This window comes from Sus scrofa, chromosome 3 (assembly GCF_000003025.6).
Source record: "Sus scrofa isolate TJ Tabasco breed Duroc chromosome 3, Sscrofa11.1, whole genome shotgun sequence".
NCBI lineage: Eukaryota > Metazoa > Chordata > Mammalia > Artiodactyla > Suidae > Sus > Sus scrofa.
Window position 1 is genome coordinate 82,764,844 of NC_010445.4, and position 27,429 is coordinate 82,792,272.

Here is a 27,429-nt window from a genome sequence, read left to right on the forward strand (position 1 = left end):
TCTGATTTATGTAAAAGAATCAGCTGTGTCCACCCACCTCCCACTCACAATCTGCCACTATTCTAGTCATCAGAAATAGAGTCTCCATCATTCCCTATATGGAATGGAATCTCTCCTTTTCTCAGCATAAATTCTGTCTTAACAGCATAGTCACAATTCAACTAGGAAGCAGGTTACCTCCCTCCCACTCCACTTGGGATGGATGATTGCTATAAAATATTGAAAATTAGTACAAAAAATTGACACTGCTTTAAAATCTTGCAAGGAACTTTGAACAATAAGTTAGAAAGGAAATGGTTTAATTGCAATATGCCAGGGAATCAAATGCTTCTTAGGCACAAAAGCAACTGTTAAGGAACAGAACTCCAGCGAAAGCAAAACTAAGGGTTGGTTGAAAAGCAGAAAGCTGATCCTACAGCCTCTTCAACCTCAGGTCTCTACCACTGGACAGCACCTTGCAGGGCAGTCTTGCAGGTTAGTAATGAACTCACTTTACACACAAAGACTATAAGCTCTACACAGATAAAATGACTTTCCCAAAAGTCAGAGCTGTGATTTGGGTCCAGGTCTTCAGATCACAAACAGCCCTACCACATTGCAGGTGCACCTGCTGCCTTTTAAGATTCTGCTCCACCAGAAAAGATTTATTTCCTGGGCCCTCGTGCAAATGCACTTCTCTGTCTTTAGACCCTGGTCTAACTGCTGCAGACTCGGGAGAATTCTATCTCTCTATTTCATGCCATGTGCTTCAATTCCATGTATTGTAGGAGGCCATGTCTCATCTTTGCCACATGTCTTTCTATATGATGTCAGCTTCCTCTATTCTTCCCTCACTATGGTGCTGACTTGGCAATGAAGCACACTTTGGCTTTTGATTGTAAGTGGCTTGGGGGCAGATGCTGCAGGGTTCCTGCAGAGTGGATACAGTGCATCAGTGGAGTGGTATACCATAAACCCCAGAAACCTTTAGTTATTGAAGAGCAGCATATGAGGAAAAAAAGAGAGTACTGAAAATGAAAGAAACTAAGAAGCCAGTTAACTACAATCTGTCAACTAAGATTGCCCATCAGAAATGCCAAGGAAACTGTTTGGGGGCAAATATTCCAAGACACTATCTTTCCTTAAGAATTCACTTCCAATAAATCTGTTTTTAAAATTCCAGTTCTTGTCATTTGTACCTTTATCCCACACAAACACATTGCCTAACGTCAACAAAACTTCCCTACAGGATTATTCTCAGTATCTCCCACTAATTAGGTGGATTTTGAGTGAGGATTTAACCTGAAAATGTTATTAGAATCTGAAACTTCCTTTCATATGCTTTTTTTTATTGTACTCTGGATTTTCCAATTTTATGTGCATATTTTAATCAATAGTTTAATATTTACATAACGTTTGAGAGACTGAATCGTTTTTGTGATTTTCTCCCAGAAGTCAATGACAGTTTTCTTGCACTTTTAAAGTATCCACAATACACATTAGTTATATGTGTTATTTGGTATATTTCCTTGCTCAGGGAATAAAAGAGAAAAAAATTTCTCCATTTTTTTCTAAAAATTGCATTTGCTACATAGGCACAACCAAATATGTCAAAAATTTACATAGTTCTAAGAGATCCATTCTGTGTTTACTTGCCCAAACTACCCCAATCATTATTCTATTGAAAAACATTTGTTTTGAGAGATTTCTGACATCTTGGTAATCTGCATTGTTCTTCTTCCATATCTGTGCCAAGTTAGTAGGCAAAGGACCTAATTCCCTATGAAGCATATTATCTGAAACTTACTATCTGTATATGCCACAATGTTTAATTTTTTTCTGTTTCTCCTCATCCTCTTTGTTGATACCTATTTTTAAAAGTCATTATTGCCTTCCAGCTGTCCAAATTATATTTTCATTTTCTCTTAAAAACTGACTTAAAGCAGGAGGTCAATATCTCAGCCATCATTAATTTCACGCCCTCCTCTTCTCATTTATTCACTGGTCTTTTTTCTCTTGAGGATCCTTTTTTATTTTTCCCCTTGATACATTTATAAAAGAGCTCCTTCCTCCATCTAACCTCTTTCACTAGCAATATCTCAGTTCCCACTTTTGCACTCCTTATCTTTTCTTTGCTAACTTTAAGTCGTTCTGTCTATTTTTATATAGTTCCTGCCTTCTCCACTCCCAGGGCAATTGTCCTGTTATACATGGAGCCTGAGCTGCCATAGGGGATGACAGACTGTATTTTTACTAGAATTCTGGGGGCAGAGGGGCCCAGTAGCCCCCATACTCTGTGCCATTCTCTCACTGCCATGGAGTAACAGAGGCTTTTGCCCTTTAATTATATTGTCTTGGGCTACTTCACACCTACCTCCAATTATGAATCTTAATACTTACTCTCATTGTATCATACATATTAGATTTCTTCCCAATGTGTTTTTCAACTAGAAATAGTACCTTGTAGGGTTGTTATCAATGATCACATTTCTAAATAGGCAGTAGAGAGAACGAAAATGATTTACTCTATGAGGGTGAGGTCATTTGCATAGCGTTAAGTGATTTGCATGCTGGCTGATCTTAGAACTGTGTTTCAGCGGCTTCCCCACATTTCTTCCTTCCTAACAAGGTATAGCTTATTTTGCTTACTATAAACCTGTCCTTTGTTTTCCTCTCTCACACCATCCTCTCCCACTGGAGAATAACACCCACTAACACAAGCATGGCACTGCAAGGTAGTCTCTGTCTTCTGGGCTAATGTTCTCTTTGGCATAATTCATCATCCCCTCTGATTTTTCAGGGCTGGTGACAATGGTGACTCCCCTAATATCTGAATGAAGTCCTTCATAAATATTTTGCTGAGTGATTGATATCTCCTCTAGTTATTTTTCTCACACCTCTTCCCCTCCATAGATAACAGATGGGATTCCATCATCAGAAGCAGATGTTGTGGAAAAAGTATCGGGAGCCCAGAAGCCCTCGTTCCAACCCCAGCCCTCCCGTTAACTACCTCTGCCATCACCACAAGTCACTTAACCTCTCTGGGCCTCCATTTCCATTCTGCAAATCGAAGATGAAAATGCTTTTTTCAGTGGCATACTAAGGTGATCAGAAAAGACACATGTACAAAAGTGCTTTCTAATATAAAGTAGTTTGATACTTAGAATTTGGATAACTCTTAGTTAAATCATGTGGGATTTTCAAAATCAGATGAAATATAAATTCCTTGTTTCACCCACCCCTCTAATTAGCTTTTCATACTAATAAAGACACACACACACGTCTAGAAAAGTCAGTTACATTTTGAGAAATTTAGAATGGCAAGCTATCCAACACTGAACAAAAGGATAATTTCAACCACTGTCACCTCCATCCTACTCCACGTCTCATCAGCACCTCACATTCTCCCCCTTAATTTATATAACATTTGAGGGACCCTGGAGGGAGAAGCAGGGCTCTTGTTTGACTTTTGACTTAGCCTCATTCATTGAAGTAAGGTGTTAGGGCTGCCTGTGTATCTGGAAAGCATTTTGGAAGTACGAAGCAGACAAATGTAAATCTTTTAAACCCCTGTGATAAGCAAACTCTCCTCAGTTCAACATATAAATATAAACACTAAATCAAATCAGATGCTTATGCATTTTTTAATCCCATCATAAAACATTTTGTTTTGACAGCTTGGTAATGTAAAGTAAAAACACCGACAGCCGAAAGAATCAGATCTTTGCCTGCTTACTACCTGAAAGTCTTTCCTGTATATAAATAGCGAAAAAAAAAAAAAAAAAAAAAAAGAAAAAGAAAAAAAAGTATGTTTATATAAAGGGAAACACTGATTTACTAGAACTGATTGCTTCATAGTCTAATTACTTTTCAACTGGCTGTTCCAAATTAAGATGTCATTGATGGCTTTTGGTGATATATTTCATTTTAAGCAAATTTATTCTATAATAGAGTACATCATAATGGAAAGCAGAGTTCCTACTCTTCCCTCCTCTTTGTAGCCTGATATCTTGACAAGTAAATTAAATTTAGCAGTTAAAATGCTTCCATTAGTAATTTTATTAAGTTAATTAAAGAATCTCTCTTTCTGAATTTTAACTACCTTCCTTTCAGTACAATGTTGATTTCTTTTTTCTTTTTCTAATTTCATGTATTTAGGGACTGTGATATATTCTAGGACCAATCAACAACCCTATCAGTATTACATTTCTATGAGCAAGATACTATCAGGCAAATCAAATAAAAAGAAAATAAAAACAAAAACAAAAAATTTCAAGGTCTAAAAGAGATGATCTGTTTCCTATCACAGAAGAACTGGGGTTTTAATATTTTGAAAGAAGGAGGAATAGAAGGATGGGATAGAAAAAAGGAGAGAGGGAGTTCCCGCCGTGGCACAGTGGTTAACGAATCCGACTAGCAACCATGAGGTTGTGGGTTCAATCCCTGGCCTTGCTCAGTGGGTTAAGGATCCGGCGTTGCCATGAGCTGTGGTGTAGGTTGCAGATAAGGCTTGGATCCAGCGTTGCTATGGCTCTGGCGTAGGCTGGTGGCTACAGCTCTGATTAGACCCTTAGCCTGGGAACCTCCACATGCCCCAGGAGTGGCCCTAGAAAAGGCAAAAAAGACAAAAAAAAAAAAAAAAAAGGAGAGAGGAAAATATACTTTTTAGGTTATGTGTATTCTTAGGATAAAGCAGAACTACTAACTAGTGTCTCCATACATATAGAGTAAATTTCAAATAGTTCAAGTAGCTTTTAGCCCACATACATAAACAGAAGAACTCCATTTTTTTTTTTTTTTTTTTTTCTTAGTAAGTATCCAAGCAGTGCTGAGCAAGATATTGGAGTTAGCACAAGTTAAAGGAAATCTTGGACCCTTTCCAGGGAGCATTATAATTATCATTGTTATTATTTTTTTTGGCCTTGCCTGTGGCACGTCAAAGTCCCCGGACCAGGGATCCAACACACGCCACAGCATCGACTCAAGCCACTTCAATGACAATGCCAGATTCTTAACCCGCTGTGCCACAAGGGAAATCCAGGGAGCAGTATTTTAAAAGAATCCAAATATTTCTAAGAGATTTAGGGCAAAAAGAAATTGTCTCGCTAACCACTGCTTTTTTCGTGTGGTTGGTGTTCCTAAACTCATGAATTATTTTTAATAATTAGATAATTTAATAATTATCTAAATTACTTTTAGAACTGGAAGGATTCATAGAGAAAATTTTATTTTTTATGTGAAAGATAAGGAAACAGAGGGCCTGGGATTAATAACATCATCCCCACCAGAAATAATAACAGCAACCATAACAAAAGTGGCTAATGCTTATTGAACTCATCACTGTGAAACATCACATACATTATCTCATTAAAAAGCCCCATGAAGGGGATTCTTTGGGTGCCCCAACATACAGATGTGAGAAGTAATCCCTAAAAAAGATTAAGTCACTTGTGCAAAATCTATATGATCCCAAAGTCCAGTGTCCATAACTAGTGCACAAAATTATTTTAGATGCATGACTTGGGGTCATGCAACTAGTTGGCGCTTTCTCCAGATTTGAAGCTCAGGACATCTGCTTCTCTGCTCAGCTCTTTACAAACAAGGCCCTATAAGGAGAACTGGAAAATCAGTGGCTGTATTCAGGTGTGGGCATTGAGAAGACATGATTTATTTGAAAAAGAATCCCAAGGAGCCCAGCGGAATATTTGCTTTATGGGTGAAATCTTATCAATGGCTGCATCCATGTGTTCAGATCCAAAGTGGCATTTCATTTAAAATCAGGATTTCTAGCCTTTACTCATTAAATGAAGAAATGGAAGTCTAAGAACACAGTCCATGGAAAATATTACTAATACCTCTTATCTTCTCTCATTTTCTAACATCCCCTTGAACAGCCCACTCTGGGAGCCAGCATGCTCACTGTTCAACCCCCATCATCCCTCCCCAAGTCACTCCTAAATCCTGGTGTTATTCCTTGCTGAGGACTGTCTTTCACATTCACACCTCAGATACTACCCCACACCTTCCGTCATTTTTCTCTAGGGAACTGAAGGCCTTCCACAGCTATGTTCCAACCTTTATTGCTTTCTCATGAGAAATAGGTAACCATGGTTTTTTCCTGTCTATCCTTGCCCCATTCTTCAGATTATGTTTCCAAAAAAAGCCCAAGAAAGGAATCTGGCAACTCATAGATGTTTCCTGGCAGGAAAGAACAGATGAAGACACTCAACTCTTTGATAGGCCAGAAAAGAGAAAAGACTAAACCGCTTCATTCATATATCAGGATTGCTTCCTTCCTTTCTCACACCAGGAAAAGCTAAAATGCAGATGTCTATTCCGGATGATCTTCGTATATTCCAGAGAGACCAACCCTCTTTCTACCTGCCTTCCCCTTCCCTCTCTCCCCCTCTCCTTCTTTCCTCCCTGCTTTTTCCCCCAACATCAAGATAAACAGGGATTGATAGTTTTATGACCCTTCACCCCTGATTTGATCCTTTGTCATGCTGAATATGGATTTTCAAGATGGCACGCCACAATTTCTGAGGCACAAGAAATTGGCAAATGTCCCTGGGAGTGTTTTTGTGGAGGATGCTTTCTTTATTAAGCATGCCTGTCCCCCAAAATAACGTCTTTAAAAAGAATCTGGTATTCTGCGATATTACTATAATTAATAGCTAGACAGACAGACCCAGAGGAAAAAGAGACTAGATCATCCAATGTTTTTCTAATTAGAAACGGTCCTCCTTGCCCTGACCCTTAACTGAAGAAGAACACTACCAATGGCTGGTAGCCATAGAAGCATATTTTCTATATACCTAACTATAAAGCAAATGTGTTTTCATTAGAAATTTAGCTCTTACCTCTTTGATACTCTTCCAGTCACACTGCATCTATTCTTTGGTGAAGATCTTTTTCAATTATTTTGAGAATCTTTTTATTCTTTATGTGGAGTTCAAGTCCAGTAGTAAAATCTGTTTCATATTTGTAATCAGTTTTCAGCTCTGGAAGAAGCCCAAATTAGTAAGTCCCTGGGAGTGAAAAAGAAAAAAAAAAAAAAAACAAAAAACAAAAAAAACCACAATTTAATTATACAATGTGAGCTTATAGAAGATGAGAAAAGATAATTCAAAGGGGAAGTCCCTGCAAAAAATCAACATTATGTCCTCTCCTCCAACCTACCCTCTGGCCCAGCTTTCAACCTGGACAGTGATCAATTAAATGTATAGAACCACAAAAGAGCCATTGGGATTGTAAAATTATATGGGAAAATGCGTATTATTTGTCCCATGAAAAGAAGGTGTGATTTTAAAATAAAATATCGGAGGAAGATGTAACAACTTTGATGCAGTCAATGTAGCCAGCCACAGTTGTGAAAGAGTCGATAAGCTTCTTCTTGTCCTTCACCCTGGAGGCTTCTGAAGAGGCCTGAATATCTGGCTTATAGTGAGTGATGCTACTTGAAATGAAAAGCAAGGAGATTGCAAATCACTCCTCTGCACAGACTTGGAATAAGCTATGGCATGGCTGATGGACAGATTCAGGTATTTAAGTGAGTGTGATTTCCAAGCAACGATTTCTAAACCCTTCGTTGTTGTTGACCTCCATCATGCGATTGGGCATGTTTACAAAGAAACATACAACAGAATGAAATACACTGGAAAAAATACCGAAGTCATTTTCCAACACCACAGCAGTATTACTGCAAAATGAAGCCACGTTACTGTTACCCCAATTACCAATAGAGCCCACCTTCGCACCCTTCTTCTGCTTCATCGTCTGAGTCCCTTCCACCAGAGGAGCTTAATGTTTCAGGAATCCAGCTGTGGGCTTGGTTGGAAGAAATCAAACAAGGTGCATAATCTAATGTGTGTGCTCAGTAAGACTAAGTAAACAAGGACTTAAAGAAATGGTACATTCTATAGTTTTGTCTTCTCTATTTCTTCCCCTCTTTCTTTTCTTCTTAAAGACCCCAAATAATTTTTTTTTCCTATTATTTGATTGACCAGAAAGCAAAAGCCTGGTAATCAGTTTGCAGCCTTTTCAATCAAACACAAGTAACCATACATTGAAATATATGGTCTACAATTGGATGTTCAATAAAAGAGCTAGAAGCAATTGAAAACCTCAATTGCACACTGAAGCCACATAGGTCTGCTAAGATTTCCCACTTCTTCATAAAGGTCCAAGACAGTCACTTCTTCAAAAACTAAAAGCCAAACTTTTTTTTGTATAGTGGGCATTCCCAAAAAGCCTTATTGGAAATTAAATTATTAAATATTTTCTTGAATATTGTCAGAGAAAAACAAAACCCTACTAAAAATGCAAAGACTACTTTTCATGATTACTAGTGCAATGGCTGTCTTTTGCCCAGCCTCATCTTCTATCTACATTCCATTGTAATCAATTCTGGGGACTCTCACTTCATCTGTTCCTAAGTTATATTCTGTGATATATTCCATAAATATATGCAGTTTTACTTAGGCTGGTTGAGGCTATTTCCATTTGAACCATTGGTGAGAAAACGGTGTTTATAATAGCCATTAGTTAGCATAGCTATCTACAGTTTTAGCCATTCCAACTTCTGGCAATCTAGTGGTGAAAATTTTCACATTCCACTTAATTGTATAATGATTTATATACATATCTTTTAGGTTATAAGATACTCTAAGGCAGAGACCATGTTATGGATCTTTAAATCATTGTAGCATCTGCCATCATATTAGGCATATTGGTCTTAGATGGTGAAATAGAATGAATGAATGAATGAAACAGGAAATTGATATTTAAAAACAGACAATGGTTATTTGTGCTATAGTCACACAATTCTGTGAATTGTCTGGAGGAGTTTTCAGAAAGCAACAGAGAAGCTTGGCTGACTCTTCTTGGAGAACACGTTGACTGTTTGTTGGATGGAGACATTTCACCGAGAAAGCAGATTTTGACCCTTCAAGAACTTCAATGTGATGATGAGTTTATGACAGTTCTAAAAGCCAACATACGGTTGGTGGCCAGATTGTGGTTCTGGACTGAGAGGCTTCCATTTGGAAGGCAGACAAGCATTTGAATTATGAGTCTAATGAAAGTGTCAATAGCAATCCTGTTACTGGAGGAGCTGTAAAACCCTGCTTAATGAACTAGGCAGGGACACAAAAACACAATGGTCTAAAATGTACTGTATGTGAAAATGATAATTAGCCCAGATTTCATGTGCAAGATAAAATGCATAGGGATGATATTACCACCGAGCAATATTATAGCCCTTTGGGGGACTGTTTTGTTAAAAGGGTTTGGCTCAGCCTTTCCGATCCTCCTTGTATGAGTGGAGATGTACTACATAATCGTGAGCTGTGAGTTGGGAAAAGAATCTCAGATGGCAAAATTCCTATCAGAGATGCTGACAAATGTTAATGACAAAAGAAAGGGGGGGGGTTTCTTGTCTTGTTAAGGCTTCATTCTTATTTAGGAGGCTTTATGCAAACAGGATGAAAAGTCGGATGGCTTCCCACCCAAGAGAAATGGGGTGAAAGAGAAAGTCATTCCCTAATCTTGAAGTCTACCTTTCTAGACTCCCTACATCAACCACTAATGTAGGGCAGGTCAGGGCCAGACCTAGAGTGGATAACTTAGACAACAGCAACTTAACTTCCACCTTATAAGTTAGGGAAGCTACTGACACAGCCCTGATTACAGAAGAGAGACTTGAACTTGAAATTGGGGGCTGAGATTCGAGTCTTAGCTCTGCACTAAATTGGAGTTTGAACTTTCTCATCTCTTAAAAAGGTGAATTAGAGTTCAAAAACTTTAAGGGGCCTACAAATCACCTGAGGGTTCTGTTCAAAATACAGATCCTAATTCAGTGGGTCAGGAGTGGGCATGAATCTTGCATCCTTCACGAGCTTCCACATTATGCAGACACTGCGGGCCCACAGAGCCCAATTTGAGGAATGGGTTCTTTGAAATTACCAAGTTCAATAATTATCTGCTGGTAATGTGTTACACAAGGGGGAATGAGCCTTTGGTATCAACCATGCAATATTTGTGTCTTTTTTTCTGGGGGTCAGGGGACCTGTGGCATGTGGAAGTTCCTAGGCCCAGGGTTAAATCAGAGCTGCAGCTGATGGCCTAGGCTACAGCCATGGCAACGCAGGATCTGAGCTATGTCTGTGACCTACACCGCAGCTCACAGCAATGCCAGATCCTTAACACAGTAGGGCCAGGGATTGAACCCACAGCCTCATGGATACTAGTCGGATTCATTACCACTGAACCACAATGGAAACTCCTGTGTCTTTTTTTTTTTTTTTTTCCTTATATCTAAATAAGCTGCTTTATCAGAGTTAGAAAACTGTAATGAATACTCTATCCTTTAAAAAGATAGGGCAGTGAATTGTTACTACTGTTAGGCTCACTAAATACTGCTTTCAAATCAATTGTTTTGTGACCAATTGGCTAGTAAGTGGAAAAATAAAGTGCAGAAAACTGGAAGATCATTTAAAATGGTAGATCCATACCTATACGGGGTTCAAATGATGTAAAGTAAGGCAGAGTGACTGTGTACTAAAATAAGCAGAATAACCAGAGGATGAAATGTGGATATGGCTTGTACCTTTCATGAACAGTATCCTAGGTGTTCAGTTTGTTTAAAGTGACCCAGAAAACTATAATTCATTTGGTTCTCTCCATAGATGCTTTTTCTCTCGGCCGAAGCTTGAATTTTAAGGCAGCATATGAATATGAGGATGGGAGGAGTACTGTATAAATCCATGGTGTAAAAAAGGAATTCACAAATCTGCAGATAGGCATTATGCATTTACTAGAGATTTTCTTAAGCACAATAACTGGCACATAATAGGAGTTCAATTAATGTTTGTTAAGAGAAATGATCTGAAAGAAAAGAGCATTCAACTAAATTGCAAGATGGAAATTAAATGAAAGTTTACAGGATCTTCAATAGTTTAAGGGTCCTCAGGAGAGGAAAGCCCAGGAAATGCCTCCTTGGTTCTAAAAAGAAAGAAAAAAAGAGTTATTTCTCTTCCTCTTCTCCTCAAAAAGAAAGCTTTGGCACAAGAAGAATCAATTAATATTCGAACAATAATTTATTGACAAGCTCATATTATGTGCTTTATGCCTCATATAAGCTGTCTCTTTCTCTCTTTCAACAACCCTGTGGAGGGATTATTATTATCATCCCCAAGTGCCCCTGATGCCACAACCAGAAAACAGCAGAACTAGGGGTTTCATCCAAGTCCATCTGACCTAGAAGTCTGCACTCTTTACATAACTGGTAGTATAGTTGGGGTAAGGGGGTGGGGGAAAGAAGATGTTTTAAAAGCAAGGGGAAAATAATATGTTTTCTGAAGTGCTAAGTTATGGAGAATATACGTTGTAAGAAATCAAGAGAAGCAGGAGGTCATTCTGCACTTGGGTCAAGGGTGGTTTCATGGAGAAAGGCTGGACATAGGCCCAAAATTCATTCATTCACCACACATTTGCATATCATGGAGAAAGAGTTGGACAATCAGTAGACAGATGACAAAGGGTCTGAAAGAATGGTGAAAGTGATTAGTGTTTGTCTTTAAGAATAAAAGAGTCAGAAAGACTTTGTAATGTGGACCAGAAGAAAGCAATGCATGGTAAACCATTTTTCATCTTCAAAATACATTGGGCACCCCAAACCCATACTGCTGATGGGGTAGGCAAAGGGAGTATGTGTTGCAAATATAACCTAAAGGCAAATTGTGTACCAGCTAAAATCTCCAGCCAGACGAAAGCCTATTTGTAAATTACTCCACTTAATTTCCCAGGTCGTGATTGCCTCTCTTTGCAAAGCGCTTTATGACATTCTCAATTAAGAGTTTGCTATAAAAATGAATGAATGAAGTATTTCAAAAGTGCTATGAGATATTAAAGATGAGTCACTTTTAAAAAGTGGTTTTGTTTCCCGTGTTCTGGATAATGCATTTCAGAACATAGTTTCTAGCCTCACCCGTCACCCCATTGTGAAATCAAATTGAATGACTCTCTGCTCTTAGAATGATCGCTCATTCAAATGCATTCAATAAATAAAGCCCAAACACAATGAGGCACTTTTCACAGAGCATCCCTGAGAGCTAGGGCCTGGTCTCTTTCACCATATGAAGCCAAGACTGAAATAAATAAAGCACCCACATACACTGACTGCATAATACATAGTGACTTATTGTTTACTAAGTTCTTGCATGTACACTATCTCATTTGATCTTCACAATGACTCTATAATAATAATGCTGTTGGTTTATTACCCCCATTTAACAGATGTATCATTTAGAGCTCAGAGTGGTCAGGGATTTGCCCAAAATCACACAGCAATCCAAAAGGTACTTTGAATTTTCTCAGTTCCTTCCTTCTCTCCTCCCCAGAACAGGAAACATATTTTTAAGTACAAAACAATATAATTAGTATAACCATTACCAAGACTGGGCAGAAAATTTAATTCATTAAGATGTGCTTCTGGTGATTTTGTAAATACTAAGGAATTCATTTTCCACCTCCTGCAATTCTGTGAATTCTGCCCTGGACAAAAGGTCATTCAAATATGATCCTTGCTCAGAGTTATGGAAATGTATGCAGTCTAAAAGAATATGGGCCAAATGCAAAGTAAAAATATCAGTGTAACTCCCAGTGCCATTTACTCTTGCCTCCTCAAATCCTTTTTGAAATTAGGCAGGTTATAAATCATAAAAGATAGAAAAATGCAAAGTCTTGCCCTAAATTCAATTATCATATATCAGAGGGGGTCATCAGTGCAGTAGATTGGACAGCGAGTAAAACGAGACTGAAATAGGTATGGTGGGCAAGCGAGGGACAGAAGTTTTTTTGAAAATGTTTTCAATTTACATCCATAGAACATACTGAAAATTATCTGAAAAGCAATAGAAAATACAATTTCCTCAAAATCAATGTCTTTTCAGCCTCCAGCCAGTCCCGCTCAGCTGGAAGCTGGTTTGGGAGTGTTACTGAACCAGGTTCCTTAGGCCCAATGAACACACAGCAGCCAAAATGCGGAGATGCTGAGGTTTGCAGCAAAGAGGGTTTATTTGCAAGGCAGCAAAAGGCAAGGAGACAGGAGAACAAGTCTCAGACTCCCTAAAGCAAGGGACTCAGGATATTTATGGGATAAAGTGGCAGGGTGGTGTGAGATATGGGGAGTGTGGGGAAAGGTGATTTGGGAAAAGAAGCCATAATCCTCATTCTGTGCTACAGGCCTCTGCACGTTCAAAATTCGAGGTTCTGGGCACAATCCGAGGCTGGCATTTTTGAAAGGTCACCAAGCAGACACCTACATATGCTCTGCTGGAGGCTTGGTGATCCTAACCAGTCTTAACCAGCACAACTCAAAACAGACAGTGCTGACTCCAAGTTCCTAGAAACCAACTTGGACAAACATCTCACTGTTTAGGATATGTGCTGCTTGGAGGACATGCCGGTCTTAAAATGACCTTGATTAGTGAAGGCAGGTGAAATGGATTTGACTCACTACCCATGGCTTCCAGAGTAACTAGGAGACAGGTAATTAACTCCTCTTTTTTTTTTTTTTTTTTTTGTCTTTTTGCCATTTCTTGGACCGTTCCCACGGCATATGGAGATTCCCAGGCTAGGGGTCGAATTGGAGCTGTAGCCACCGGCCTAGGCCAGAGCCACAGCAACGCGGGATCCGAGTCTGTGACCTACACCACAGCTCACGGCAACGCCGGATCGTTAACCCGGCGAGCAAGGGCAGGGATCGAACCCGCAACCTCATGGTTCCTAGTCGGATTCGTTAACCACTGCGCCACGATGGGAACGCCTTAACTCCTCTTAAAAGTCAGTCTGGGTCAGAGCTGTGCAGAGGAGCCCCTAGAAACCTTGTCTTCATGGAAAGAAAGGGTTAACAGAATTAGGGAGAGCTTCGTTTTCTAACATTGCCTTGCAAACAGCGCTTCTAAAGCATTCAGGGCCAGCCCTCTCTTTCTTCATTCTGCCTTCCGCTTCTATCTTCATTTTGGCTGTAGGATCATCTATGCAGTGGGAATGGGTCCAGCAGCTACAGATAGACCACACTGGCTGGGTTCCCACATCCACATGTACTGTTGAGGGAACTTACTGGTTCTAAGGCCTTTTTTCTCAAAATGTCTAATTCCATTTTCTCCTAAGTTATGATGGATCTATTCACCTGTGTATAACGTGAATAGCTACAGAGCATCCGAGAATCCAAAGTGTTTTTACTGTAAACTCTTCCATTTGTGAGTCATGGAGTTGAGGGAGTCATAATTATATCTGTTCATATCTGAGGCACTGCATTCTTGCCTGTACTTCTAATAACTAACCCATGTAATCATATCATCCACACAGACTCCAAAAGATCTTTATTTTTTCCCCATTAAAAATAAGAGACAGAAGTTACAATTCTAATGCTTATTCTTCAAAAGGTAAGGTGACTTGGAAATCAGGTTAAATTACATGGTGTTTTTAGTTATTAAAAGTCCTTCCAATATTTCTCCATACCTCCAGACTTGATTTAAAAATAATAATAATATTGCTAAGACCAGATTGAGGTCTTGAAATCATTTTAAGTGTTATGACCAGTGGCTCCGAGAGTGAGGTTTTGTTTAGATGGCCTAAGACTTTTGTTGTTGATTGAAACCTGGCTTGATGCCTCTATACATCTAAGTAATTAGGAAAAAATACATTTAAATGGGAAGCAGATGCTATTTCCAGATTTCTATTTTCACTGTACAGAATAAATAGAAGCTTTCATCTTTGCATTTACTCTTTGGATGTGGTGCGTACCACATGAATCATTTAAAAGACAGGGCAGGGTGTTCCTTTAGCAAAGGTAAAGGAAATAGGGGTCTTCTGGAGTACTCATTCCTTCAAAACACTTTCTACTCCAAGAAAACTCAACAGAGTTATTCATTCTCCATCAATCCTCCCTCTGCTTCCACGCCTGGTACTAAGCCAGTAAATCCAAACGGAATGAGGGAAAGCTGGTGCTGAATGCAGAGAAAGGCAAGTCTTGCTGATGATCGGTAGTTTGTAACTGGCAACAGATGACCAGCATGCTGCAAATGCTCAAAGTTCATCTTATTGGATGCAAAGGTAATTAAGCAGACACTATATCCCGGCCAGAGAAAATAAAGGACAGGACATCACAGGGCACCTTTGGAAATGGAGAGTTTTCTCGAGCTTCTTTCTCTGTTGCTACGTCAATGCTCTCACAGGCAGAGTACACTTTCAGGTTCTCTTCTCAGCTGGGAAGTTACGCACTAGGTTCCTGAGCCAATTTTAAGTGCTTAAGGTGTTTGGATGGAGAAGCTGTGTAAACATGGGGCAAAGGCCTGCACAACTACAAAGCAAAGCCACTGGTTGGTAGTGAAACTATAATGTAATTTACTGAAACCTCTTGTTTACTTGTTCTCTCATCATCCCCATGCTCACCATTGATTCCCTTTTTTTTTTCTTTTTCCATTGAGATAGAGTTGAGTTACTGTATTACATTAGTTTCAGGTGCACAACATAGGGGTTTGATATTTTTATAGATTGTTCTTCATACAGTCCACCATTCATGCTTTAAGGCTTTCTTGTTCACTATTCCCCCATCCCCACTCCAGGTCTAGCACTATGTCTAGTGTAGATCAATTATCAACCATTCAATGCTTGGCAACTGACATCACGAATGGATATAATTTAAATGTTTACACACAGCCCTGAAATAAATACCATAATTTATGAGCTGTATGAATATATAAAGTAAAATAGCTGTTTCCACATAAGAATCACTTTAGCACGTCAAGCATTGTGCTAAAGAGTATTTTTATGTATATTATATTAATTTCAAAACAAAATGATTAACAGAAAGTATGATCCTCTGCATTTTACATATAAGAAACAAGAGGTTCAGGTAGATGAAATTACTCGCCTAAGACACAGCCAATAAGTGGGAACACTTTCTTGTCTAACTTATACACCCTGTAACCACGGCTTTATGTTGGCTGCTGGGTTTCAAAGGTTTTGAAAGCTTGTTCTAGTGCAATGTACTACAAACTTAAATTGAACACAGAAAAAAAAAAATAAAAAATCCCACCAAGTAATTAGCTCTTGAAATATAAGAATCAGGTTGTCCCTGCATATGCAGTGAATCAACTGTTCTTAGAAGTAACCAATGATCCAAATGAGCAATGCAGTCTTTCAACACTGAGAAAGGTTTGAAGGGTTCAGCCCTTTGAATTATGTTGCTGTGAAATTAACCAAGGTGAAATATTCATCCAGAACTTTGGATCCGAATAGACATTGACACAATTCTATCCCATATGGGTACACATAGGTCCAAAAGAAAATCACACAGTGTTGGAAATAGAGAATCTGTATAGTATTACTCTGCTGCGATTGCTGCTACCATTATGAATGATAATAATTATTATTTGTTATCATTATTCTAGTTCAGATTTATGGAGAGATTGCTTTACACCAAGCTTCATGATACATGCTTTACAGACTCACTCCCTGAGGTGGGTGAAATTAGAACCCCCATTTTCCACTTGAAAAATCTGAAGTTAAAGGAGGTAAGTAGCATGTCTATAGCCAAAGAGCTAGTAGTAGTGGGACGAGAAACAAAGGCAGGTCTATCTAAGGCCCAAGCTGTAATCTTATCCAATACCACATTCTGTTTCATTGATTTCTACACAATTATTATGCCTACAGCCCTATAATTTTAATTTTGTAAAAACTTTACATATATCATACCCTGATCCTACTACCAACAGTAAGTATACACCTACGGGGTCATCATTTTGCTAATGGAAGATGAACAAATATTAAAATATAAAGGTATGCCCCCAAATGTCATGGGTTTCCTTTTCTCAAATTAGGAATATCAAGGTTTTCCTTCTTTTTAAAAAGTATTTTACAACAAATGCTGGAGAGGGTGTGGAGAAAAGGGAACCCTCCTACACTGTTGGTAGGAATGTAAATTGGTACAACCACTATGGAAAACAGTATGGAGGTACCTCAGAAAACTAAATATAGAACTACCATATGATCCATCAATCCCAATCCTAGGCATATATCCAGACAAAATATTCAAATATTCATTCAAAATGATACATGCACCCCTATGTTCATTGCAGCACTATGCACAATAGCCAAGACATGGAAACAACCTAAATGTCCATCAGTGGATGAATGGATTAAGAAGAGGTGGTACATATATACAATGGAATACTATTCAGCCATAAAAAGGACACAATAATGCCATTTGCAGTAATATGGATGCAACTAGAGATTATCATACTAAGTGAAGTAAGTCAGAAAGAGAAAGACAAATACCATATGATATCACTTTATGTGGAATACAAAATACAGCAAAAATGATCCCATCTATAAAACAGACAGATCAAGGCCATGGAGAGTAGACTTGTGGTTGCCAGGGGGAGGGGAAAGGAGTGGGATGGACGGAGAGTTTGGGGTTGGTGAATATAAACTGTTACACTTGGAATGGATGGGCAATGAAGTCCTACTGTACAGCACAGGTAACTGTGTATGACTGGGTCACTTTGCTATATAACAGAAATTGAAGAAACACTGTAAGTCAACTATACTTTAAAAATAAAGTATATTACAAGGATAAGGAGCTTGCTATGAAGATATGTGGTAGTGTTCACTAATAATGAGCTCATCCTAGACTAACTCAGCATCCTAGACTAACTTAGTATTGGATGTGTCTTTAGAGAACTTCTGGTATGTTTTCTAGAGTTATTCTTTTAAATAAACTCTGAATAAAATAGAATATTTTTCTGGCAGCATTTTGAACCTTCAGCTACTGGCTCTGGAAGAAATCTGAAAATACAAGGGATTTCCATTCATGGAAAATGAGATGAAGGATAAAGCTAAGTGACCTTTTGAGAACACTTTAAAATTATATTCTGTTTATTGAGTTCATGTCTTGGTCCAAGGTTCAGAATGATATTCATTTTGTATGAATAGGTTTTTTTTTTTTTCTCAAATCACTGCAAAGAAAAATTTTAGTATATGAAAATACTGTGCAAAAGGAAAAGATTCATTTGGATGTTTAGGGACCAACGTGCATTTAGAAACTCGAAGGCACAATTCTCCCCTTGGATAGCTATAAGAATTGGGTACATTATTTAAATTCTCTGCACCCCAGTTTCCTTATCATAAATATAGTGCTGGATCTAGCTTGTCTCACAATTACTGTGGAATTAGAAATCTATGATTCTTTCAATCTGCCTTAGATTGAACATTTACCTGTGCATTTACACCGCAAACGATCACATAAGAGTTGCAGAAAGCCTCTCTATAAATTCCTAGGAAATAATTTGACAATGTGACCAAATTATAAATAGCTCCAGTTGTCTAACACATACAAGAAGGTAAAAAGATTTTTCAACCTGGTACAGAAGTGATGATTATCTCAGCCTTTTTAGGTTTTTCTCATTGTCCTGAAACATAGGTATCAAGGAAATAGGAAGTAGAAATTCTGCGTATTTACTCCTGACGCCGATAACATCTACATTTGACATTCTAGAATAACAACATCTCCAGCAGCAACTAAGATATGCATGTTTCAGAGCTGAGAAACTTTTAAAATCCCCTTTTAAGCAATGTGGCCACGGAAGACTCTTAATAATTGATTATAATTGATTTTAACCTTGTCCTAACCTGGGCAAAATGGCAAAGCCAATCATCTTTGTCCAGATGGGGTATGAGAAAAGAGCCCCAAGTCCACGTCTTTAAAAGCTCCAGACATGAGCAGAAGATAAAATATTTAGTCTGCCAAAGCCTTGACCTCCCAATTCCAGCCAGTTTTGAACTTGAATTGATTTCCGACAAGGCATCTGGGAGATGATTACAACAAAATGCACTAAAGCTGGGCAGCCTTTATTTTAACATCCCAGCAGCTTAACCTGTTAATAACAGCAATTGTTTTAGATACAATACCAATTTCTGTAACCGACGCAAGAAATGGATAACAGCAGCCGTCGCTGTCTCCCAGGCAGTGCAATAACCAAAAAAAAAAAAAAAAAAAAAAAAAAAAGAAAAGAAAAAGAAAAAAAGAAAAAGAAAAAAGAAAATAAAAGGGTGGGGGGAAGCACAGCCAGTCACAGAGGAGGTACTGCAGTGTTTTTCAAAGAAACCTGTTTTCAGGGACCCAGACACCATCAGGGACCAAATTCTACAGTCTAAAAAAATTCTTAGCCAAAGAAGGTTGCATGTTGAGAGAGAAATCGCTGTAAGCCAGGCAGTCTGGAATCACATCTGTGTTCTGCCGATGAAAGCTGAGCTATCCTGGACAAGTCCCTTCACATCTCTATGCCTAATTTGCTTTATTTAAAACAGTGCTGCCCATCAAAACATAATGTGGGCCATGAATGTGAACACATATGTAATTCTAAGCTTTCTAGTAACCACATTAAAAAAAATAATTTTATTTGCTGTTTAGCAGAAATTGACAGAACATTAAATCAACTATAATAAAAAATTTTAAAAAACCAAAATTTTAAAGGCAAATAAATTTTAATCTTTTAATATATCCAAAATATAACAGTTTCAACTTAGAATCAATGCAAAATTGTTAATGCACTATTTTACATTTATTTTTGCACTAAGTCTTTAAAACCAAGTATGTATTTTATACTTAAAGATTTCATTTCAGATTAGCCGCACTCCAGGTGCTCTCATGTGACTACTGGCTACCATATAGGGCAGAACAAGTTTGAAAAAATGAGCAGCCTGGACTAAACTTCTCTAGGGTTTTCCCTATAACACTTTGTGATGATTCTAAATGTTGCTTCTGTGCTCTTCATTTTAAATAAGCTACCAGTTGAAAGTGCAGATGTGGCTGCTTGGTGGGTGAGGTCAGGCTGTGAGAGAGATAACAACTGTGGTTACAAGTTTGAGTTCAGCCACCAGTAAGGTCCGCACTGATGTGTGGACATGGCCTTCAACCCCATCCCTGAGCAGTTGTGTTACAACAGGTGGTCATAAGTGGTGTAGGGTAGGTGGACAGAGTGAGTGGTGCATACATTTTCATAACATAGCCCAGCATATTCTATTAAATGAAATGATAAATACATCACCATCATTTACTGAGCTCTATTTATATACCATCTGAATTGCATATACAAAATCATTTAATCATCCCAACCACCCTTTAAAGTGGGAATGATTAACTTTAGTAGGTGGGGGACTGAGCCTTAAAGATTTAAACTATTCTGCCCAATATCAGATGCCTTCTAGTACGGTGTGTGGATTTGAACTCAGCTTTCCCAGACCCTGAGATCAGTCTCTTGGCTACTGCTTTAAAAATAAATAATAGCTTTTGGCCTTTTATCTCTGTCCCAGGAGGGCTTCCCAAAAGGTAGAGATAATGAAGAAAAGGGATAGAGAGGTTAAAGATGTTGCTTTCACTTTCTAATGACTGAGAAAGTCAGAAACAGTACAGCAGATAACATTCTAATAAACATAAACTCCTCTCTTAGTCAAGCACACCTGCAAAAAAGGAAGAAAGAAGGAAGGAAAGAGTCACCAACTGTTGTGACATTTCGACAAGAGCCTCAAGGCTCTAGCCAAAGAATTGTGGCAACATTTTCCCTCTCTTAAACAAGGACTGCATATCCATGACTCAAACTCAGACTTCAATAAACAAATTACACCTTTTGGCAAATAAATACATCATTCATGGTGAATTTTAAGGAAGCCTCCTTCACACATGGAATATGCCTATGCTCAAAGATTCATGCTCAAACATAGACTCCTACCAGCTTGTTGTCACCAGACTGTCAATATTAAGAGGAAAAAATTTAAATGCATATATATATATACATATACATACAAACAGGAATTTTACATAACATCATATTGTTCACTTGATGGTTCTTTCTACATTGGGCAAGTGTCAGGCATGAGAACTAGGACTGTATATAGGTATTTCTGTAACATTAGGTTTTGTTTCTTTGTTTGCTTTTCTTTTCTGATGTCCAAGGTAATAAAGATAGGTCCACTTGTAATTTGGGAGTAAAGAGTTTCCTTTGAAAACCTCCTATGAGCTGCATTGTTAACTTGTTTTAGAACTAATTTTCCTATAGAGACATTTGGGAAGGGGTTAGCGACCAGTCTGCAGACAGCTCCCTGCAGTTGGGTCTTGACAAGTCCATCACTTGTGAACTAATCTAGAATCACAAAGTCTAAAAATCACCCTTGTTTATTGTGTCTTGACTTCATGAATCACTAATATCATGGCTGCAGGGAGACTTTCCTGCCACTTAGCCAATTACAAGTTAATATTTTATATACTCAGAATGTTAACAGTTTGTTTGCATCACATTCTTACTTGGTACCAAGCTCTGTTTGAGTGCTTTATATGGATTATTTAGTCTTCTTCAAATGAGGAACTGAGGCACATAATGCTTATAACAGTAATAAATAATACGATTCTTGTTTTTTTCTTATCCTGATCTTCCAGTATATTTCTTATAGTCTCCTCAGCAACTTCCATCCAGCCACTTCAACTTAATCTAGGCTTTAGTCTATCCATAATTCTTGATCCTAATCACAAAGTTCTGTGTTTCCTGGCAGTAAAGGAGGATGTATGTATTCCCTCAGCTATTTATTTATGCATTAAAAAACCACCTCATATAGTCATGGATTAAATTTAAAACAATTTTCAGATTATTTTACCACAATTTTAAAAATGAAAAACTAAGTCAAAAATTTTAAAGTAAAAACATTTGTATTTCCTTATGATTCTATGAGTCAACAATTTAGACTAAACTCAACTAGAAAGTTCTTCCACTAGTCTTACCAGGGGTCACTTATGTAACTATAGCGGTCTGGTGTATCTACAACGGCTGGATGATCTAAGATGGTCTCAGTCACTTGTTTAGAGGTTGGTGCTATCTGACAGCTGGGTCAGCTGTCTTCAATAGGCAGCCACTGCTTCTTATCATGGCAACTGCACTCCAAGTCCCAATCGGAAAGCACTTTTAAAACCTCTGCTTGTTGGAGTTCCTGTCATGGCTCAGCAGTTAACAAACCTGACTAGCATCCATGAGGATTCAGGTTTGATCCCTGGCCTCACTCAGTGGGTTAAGGATATGGTGTTGCCATGAGCTGGGGCGTAGGCTGGCGGCTACAGTTCCAGTTGGACCCCTAGTCTGGGAGCGTTTATATGCTATGGGTGCAGCCCTAAAAGAGACAAAAAATAAATAAATTTAAAAAGTAAAACCTCTGCTTGCATCACATTTATTGATATCCTCTTGGCCAAAGCAAGACTCATGATCAAGTCTAGGATCAAAGTCAGAGGGAAATGCCCAAGTGTCAGTGTCTAAAACAATCTAACACATAATAAACACCTCCCATCATTTTCTTCTCTTTCAAAATGGTCAAAACAACTTAAGCCCAAGCAGAAGACCAAATAAAAGAAAGAAATCTAAATGTCCTACTAAGCCAAAAATATATCAAATTCTAAATTTGGCATTAAGTTTGAACCTCAGATGTAAATGAATACCAAGTCCCATATCTCCACTGAAATATATTTATTTTCATAATATGCTTTGAAAAGATGGCCACCAGTTTTGTATTTAAATGAAAAACAATATTTCATTTGAGGGCAAAATAGCATTGAATGTTTTTTACAAGACTCCACTAGATGATGACAATAGCTAATGCTGTATTTTTGCCATGGGAACTTTTGTTTTACTGAACCACTAAAATTACAATCAGATGTGCTTATCTTCTGTTGAAGTAATGAACAATGGTATGTCTGAGGGAGAAATTCAAAGTGCATCATTTATCTTATCCTATTTTCAATTAGGCCGAATAAAGTATAAAGTTGGTTCCAAACTACATCACAGAAACAGGGTGAGTAAATTTATTATACCACTAGAGTGCTAATCTTAGCAGATGGTAGAAAAAATATTTTTAGCATGAAATATGCTAAAGCAATAAATCTGAACAAGGTGGATCTTATCAACTAATATCTCCCCAGTGTGAGGTAAAACTCCTGCATGACAACTCAGCATTCTTATGAAGTCTGGTGGATGTGGTTAGATTTGGCCCTCAGTGAGAGAGGAGAAAAACAACAAAAATGAAGCTCAAATAAGAAAACAAACCATATACCCAGGGCACTGGGCTGAATCTATAAAAATAGAATGAAGTGACTACATTATGTTTTCAATGCTCCCTTGAATTTTATTTCTGAAATCATGCTTACCCCAGAGTCTTGTCAGTTCTCCATTTGGGAGTTTTCCAAATTGGAAAATGTACAAGAAGACTCTATTAGGTCAGTTTTAGAGTAGAGGTTAGCACATTGCTGCAGTCACATATTTGCTATGGATTACCCCTGGTCAAGGCAAACATCCAATGAGAGAGTCCAGGGCGTGGTCTCTTACACAGTGAGCTCTGACTCATGACACATGAATGAGAGTCCCTAGTCCCATGCATACATTTGGTTCATGGTTCATCAGCATCCAGCTGCTAAACCCAAGCAGATGGAGAGGTTGCTCCTTCAGAACAGACAGAATGTGATCCTAAAAAGCTCTATGGTCAAATGAATATGTACAAATGGAAGAGTAAGAAATAGTAGACTTAAAGCTTTCATGTGTTTGTGTGTTTGCAAAGTCTGCCCGAGAGGTAGTTGAGCTAGATGTTTTTCAAGGTGACCATAAACTATGTTTTACAGTCATCTTTTTTTCTAATTAATGTTCAGGTCCCAAAGAAGTGATGTGTTAGAGTAGAAAGAGTAGTAGTGGATATGGGGTCAGAAAACAAGGAAATCATGCCTAAATCTGTCACTAATCTTCCATGTGATCTTTAACTCATGACATGATTTTTCTGGGCTTTAAATTAATTATCTACAAAATAAAGGACTTGACTCTAGTGTCACTACATACAGAATGAGTATGAAGAAGGAATGTGTCAGAATCATTAGGAAAGTTTAATCTCAAGTGAGCAACATCAAACAGGACCCAATGACTCAGGAGTCCAGGCATTCCTCTTAATGAATCCCAGCAATATGTTAAATAAGTTGAATTTTACCTTGCTCATTCACTTGAATTGAAAACAAAGCTAAAACCATTAAGATGTTGAATAAATTTATTCTGGACAAATTAAGAGATATAATATTAAGTTTATTAACTTTCCATGATCTATATTTTTCCTGGTAATAGTGACAGATGTTAGAAATTAGTTAAAGGTTGAAAGAGTTCAGGAAAGAAACTGCTCTGGTGAATGAAATGTGTGTGAGGAGAGAGGGAAGTGGGTAAGAGCTATGTAGGCCACCCCTGACTTTCCCCCCAGTGTTCTCCTCTTCCAGATTCTCTCACTTGAATCTCTGTAGCCTCAGGGTTAGGGCAACATTTATAGACATAAATAAAGCTCTTGTGGGAATGAAGCCTTGTGTTGCTGTCCATGGTACTGATCATGCTACTGCTGCTTTGGCTGTTTTTCTTGACTATGGGACAAGACAGATGACCTCTATCCAGTTTATTCAAAATGGTACATGGATTTCTGAATTAGTTGTGAAAGAGACTGGATACAAATGAGTGGATAAAGAACAAAGGATAGAAATAGGCTCTGAAAGATTACAAGAGAGAAACAAACAAAAATATGTTGATATAATTTTCAAAATAATCAGAGGTACCATAAATAAGACCAAAAATTACCATGGCAAAAATTGGGAACTACTGAAACAGAATACAACATTTATGCCCAAAGCCACATAGTCTTGGGGAATCTTGATATAACAAACACATTTGGGGGAGGGGTGCAGAACATCAATCTGTACCATAAAACTCATTAGTTGAATTATACCAAAAAGCTTACAGCTTTCTTTGGCTTAGTATTTTCTCTCTTGATAACATTTACAATTTTAGATTGTCACAGAATAAATAGAATAGTTACTTATTTTACATTTCATGTAGCTAATTACATGTATGTTTGGCAGTTCTACCATGTTTTCCTAAGTATTCCTTGAGGAAATAGGGAGTGGGACTTCCCTACACATCTCAGCTATGTTTCCATGTCTTGACCAGAGAAATGGTTTGTGAAAGAGAATGCTAGTTGTATGCCAATATCTGTTCTCCCTTTTTGCCATAGTGGTAGAATATTTGCACAGGACTCCACAGATTTAAGATTATGTTTCACATTTTCTCAGCAGTAAATAGTGGCCAAGTAATTAAGTTTCAGTCATTGGAATGAAAGTAGAAATATCCCTCTGCCATCTAAAAAAATCTTGGGCTAGAGAGACAGACAGACAGACAGAGAGACAGAGAGATAGAGAGAGGGAGAAAGTATCTTTCCTTTATTCTATTCTTTATCTCCTATCTTTAGGCCTGCACTGCCAATACCATAAGAAAGCATGTGGTTGAGTACTCTAGTCTAGGAGTGGTGAAGTGGGGAACTGCAAGGACTAGGGAAGAACAGAACTGTCATATAGCCCTAGACTTCATTCCTCTAGAATATCATGTCGAAGAGTAATAAGCATGTATTTTCTCCTAAGCCACTACCAATTTGTTTTTTTACTAGCAGCTGAGCCTATTCCTAATTAATACACTATTCATCAACATTCAATGACTGCACAGCAAATACTGGCTGTTGCACACTAAATCAAAAAAGGAATCTAAAGTAAAATGACAACCAACAAACAAGAGTTCCATGAGGTCTTTTTATACATACATGAAGCAGGAATCCCCAAATATTTCCAAGCACTGAAACTAGAGTTACTTTTCATAAAAATAAATTAATTAAACAGCCTTTCCAAAATAATTTATTTACAATATGGTGTTTCCTAAGAAACAATCCTCTTCCTTCAAACATTCTCCTCACTCTCGCTCCTTACCCAGGAGAAATACTGCGAGCTTCACGATAAACCTTTTAAGTGGATGACAATGAGAAGCTTGAAGCTACCATTCACTAAAAATGAGTTAGCCATCCTAGATTTCTAGGCTCCCCAAAGAGATTGGGGCTTTCTTTTCATGGTGATATAGGTGTGCACTTCAAACAGATTTTTGCACAAAACTTAGTATTTTCATGCAGCATTAGGAGTGGCCAGAATCCCATTAACTCTGCCCCTTATGGAAATTGCTGTGACCCTTATTTTCTGCATTTGGACCAACCATCAATTGTCTTTGAATGCGAAAGATGGTGGTGATCTCTTTGTATGCAGGCAGGCTGCATTCAAAATGGACAACCAGTTGAGAACACTTTGCAAAAAGGACCAGAATTCCCCTCCAGGGGCCCCTCCCGTCTCTGTTCTTATTGCCTAGAGAATGCCAGGAAAGTTTAAAATTAATGGTGACCAATTGAAAAAGAAAAGGAAATCAAAGAAACATTTATTCCCTGAGATGCAGCCCTATTTCTCTCACCTTTACATAAGAGCACAGATGGTTGCTGTCAGCTCTGGCTTTTGTGGAGGGGACGGGGTAGAGAAAAGCCCATACGCAAGATAGAAAACATGCTTTTAAGAATCACTAAAACTATTTTATGGTTTTAAGTCTCATTAAAGCAGGGCCATATACTTTTCTCAAATTCTTTTATTGTTATTGACTTTAAAACATGAGATCTTTGGGATTAAAATCAAATACAAAAGACATACATGGCAGCATTTTATGCATGAACAACAAAGGATTCATAATTCTCTCCTATGAGGCTATAAATACTTCAATTCCAATATACCTCGACATACAACTAATATGAGTAGCCATAGGGACTGCAGTCACTGAAACAGGCATCCATAATAGGACTAAGGTGCTTGGTAAGTCCACTTCAGAACACTAGGTGGGTAAAGGCATTTATGCTTCAGTCCCCACAAAGACCCCCTTGTTGATCTAAAGCTACTGTCTCCCACCAATTGCTTAATTTCAGCTGAGATTTGATATTAGTTACAATGGGGACTGATATGAGAATGTGTTGGTAATTCAGGACAATGACATTCCCATTGTTTGAAAGATAAGGCACAGGATCTGTCCTGCTAAAAAGAGTAACTAATGCCATGTTCATTTGCTTAGGAGACCGAGGCAACTCTGACTAGCCAGATGACTTTGCTATGTGAGTATTTTTTTTCCCCAAGTCAACTCTAAAAAAACAGATAAGGACTCTTCCATTGGAAATGTTCTTTTCCAAAGGAGATTCTTCTTCTTTTTCCTGAGTTAAAAGCAGAAAAATGATAGGAAGAGAAGACAGAAGGAAAATGACTCTGCTGAAGTGGCCTGTGGGATAGACATGTACAGTAAAAGCTCAAGGCTGAGACACTGCTTTCTCCAGGCTGTTTCACCACCTCAGGTGTGTTTCATTTCCCTCCCTCTTGACAATGATCACTTTGCAACTCCAAAGAGAAACAAGGTGAAACACAGATTTAAGGAGAACTTTGAGAAATGACTGTACAACTTTTGTTTCCTCCTCCTTTTCTCTTCCTTC

At 38.1% G+C, this 27,429-nt stretch overlaps 1 long non-coding RNA gene across 3 annotated transcripts in view; it reads right to left on the reverse strand.

Moving 5' to 3' along the window:
- The window catches only part of LOC102159571, a 599,549-nt gene that overhangs the window by 201,576 nt on the left and 370,544 nt on the right, over positions 1–27,429 (reverse strand). For all 3 annotated transcript variants that reach the window (XR_002342937.1, XR_002342936.1, XR_002342935.1), the window contains exon 4: positions 6,840–7,007. This is a non-coding gene — a long non-coding RNA (uncharacterized LOC102159571). The remainder of the gene's footprint in view (positions 1–6,839; positions 7,008–27,429) is intronic.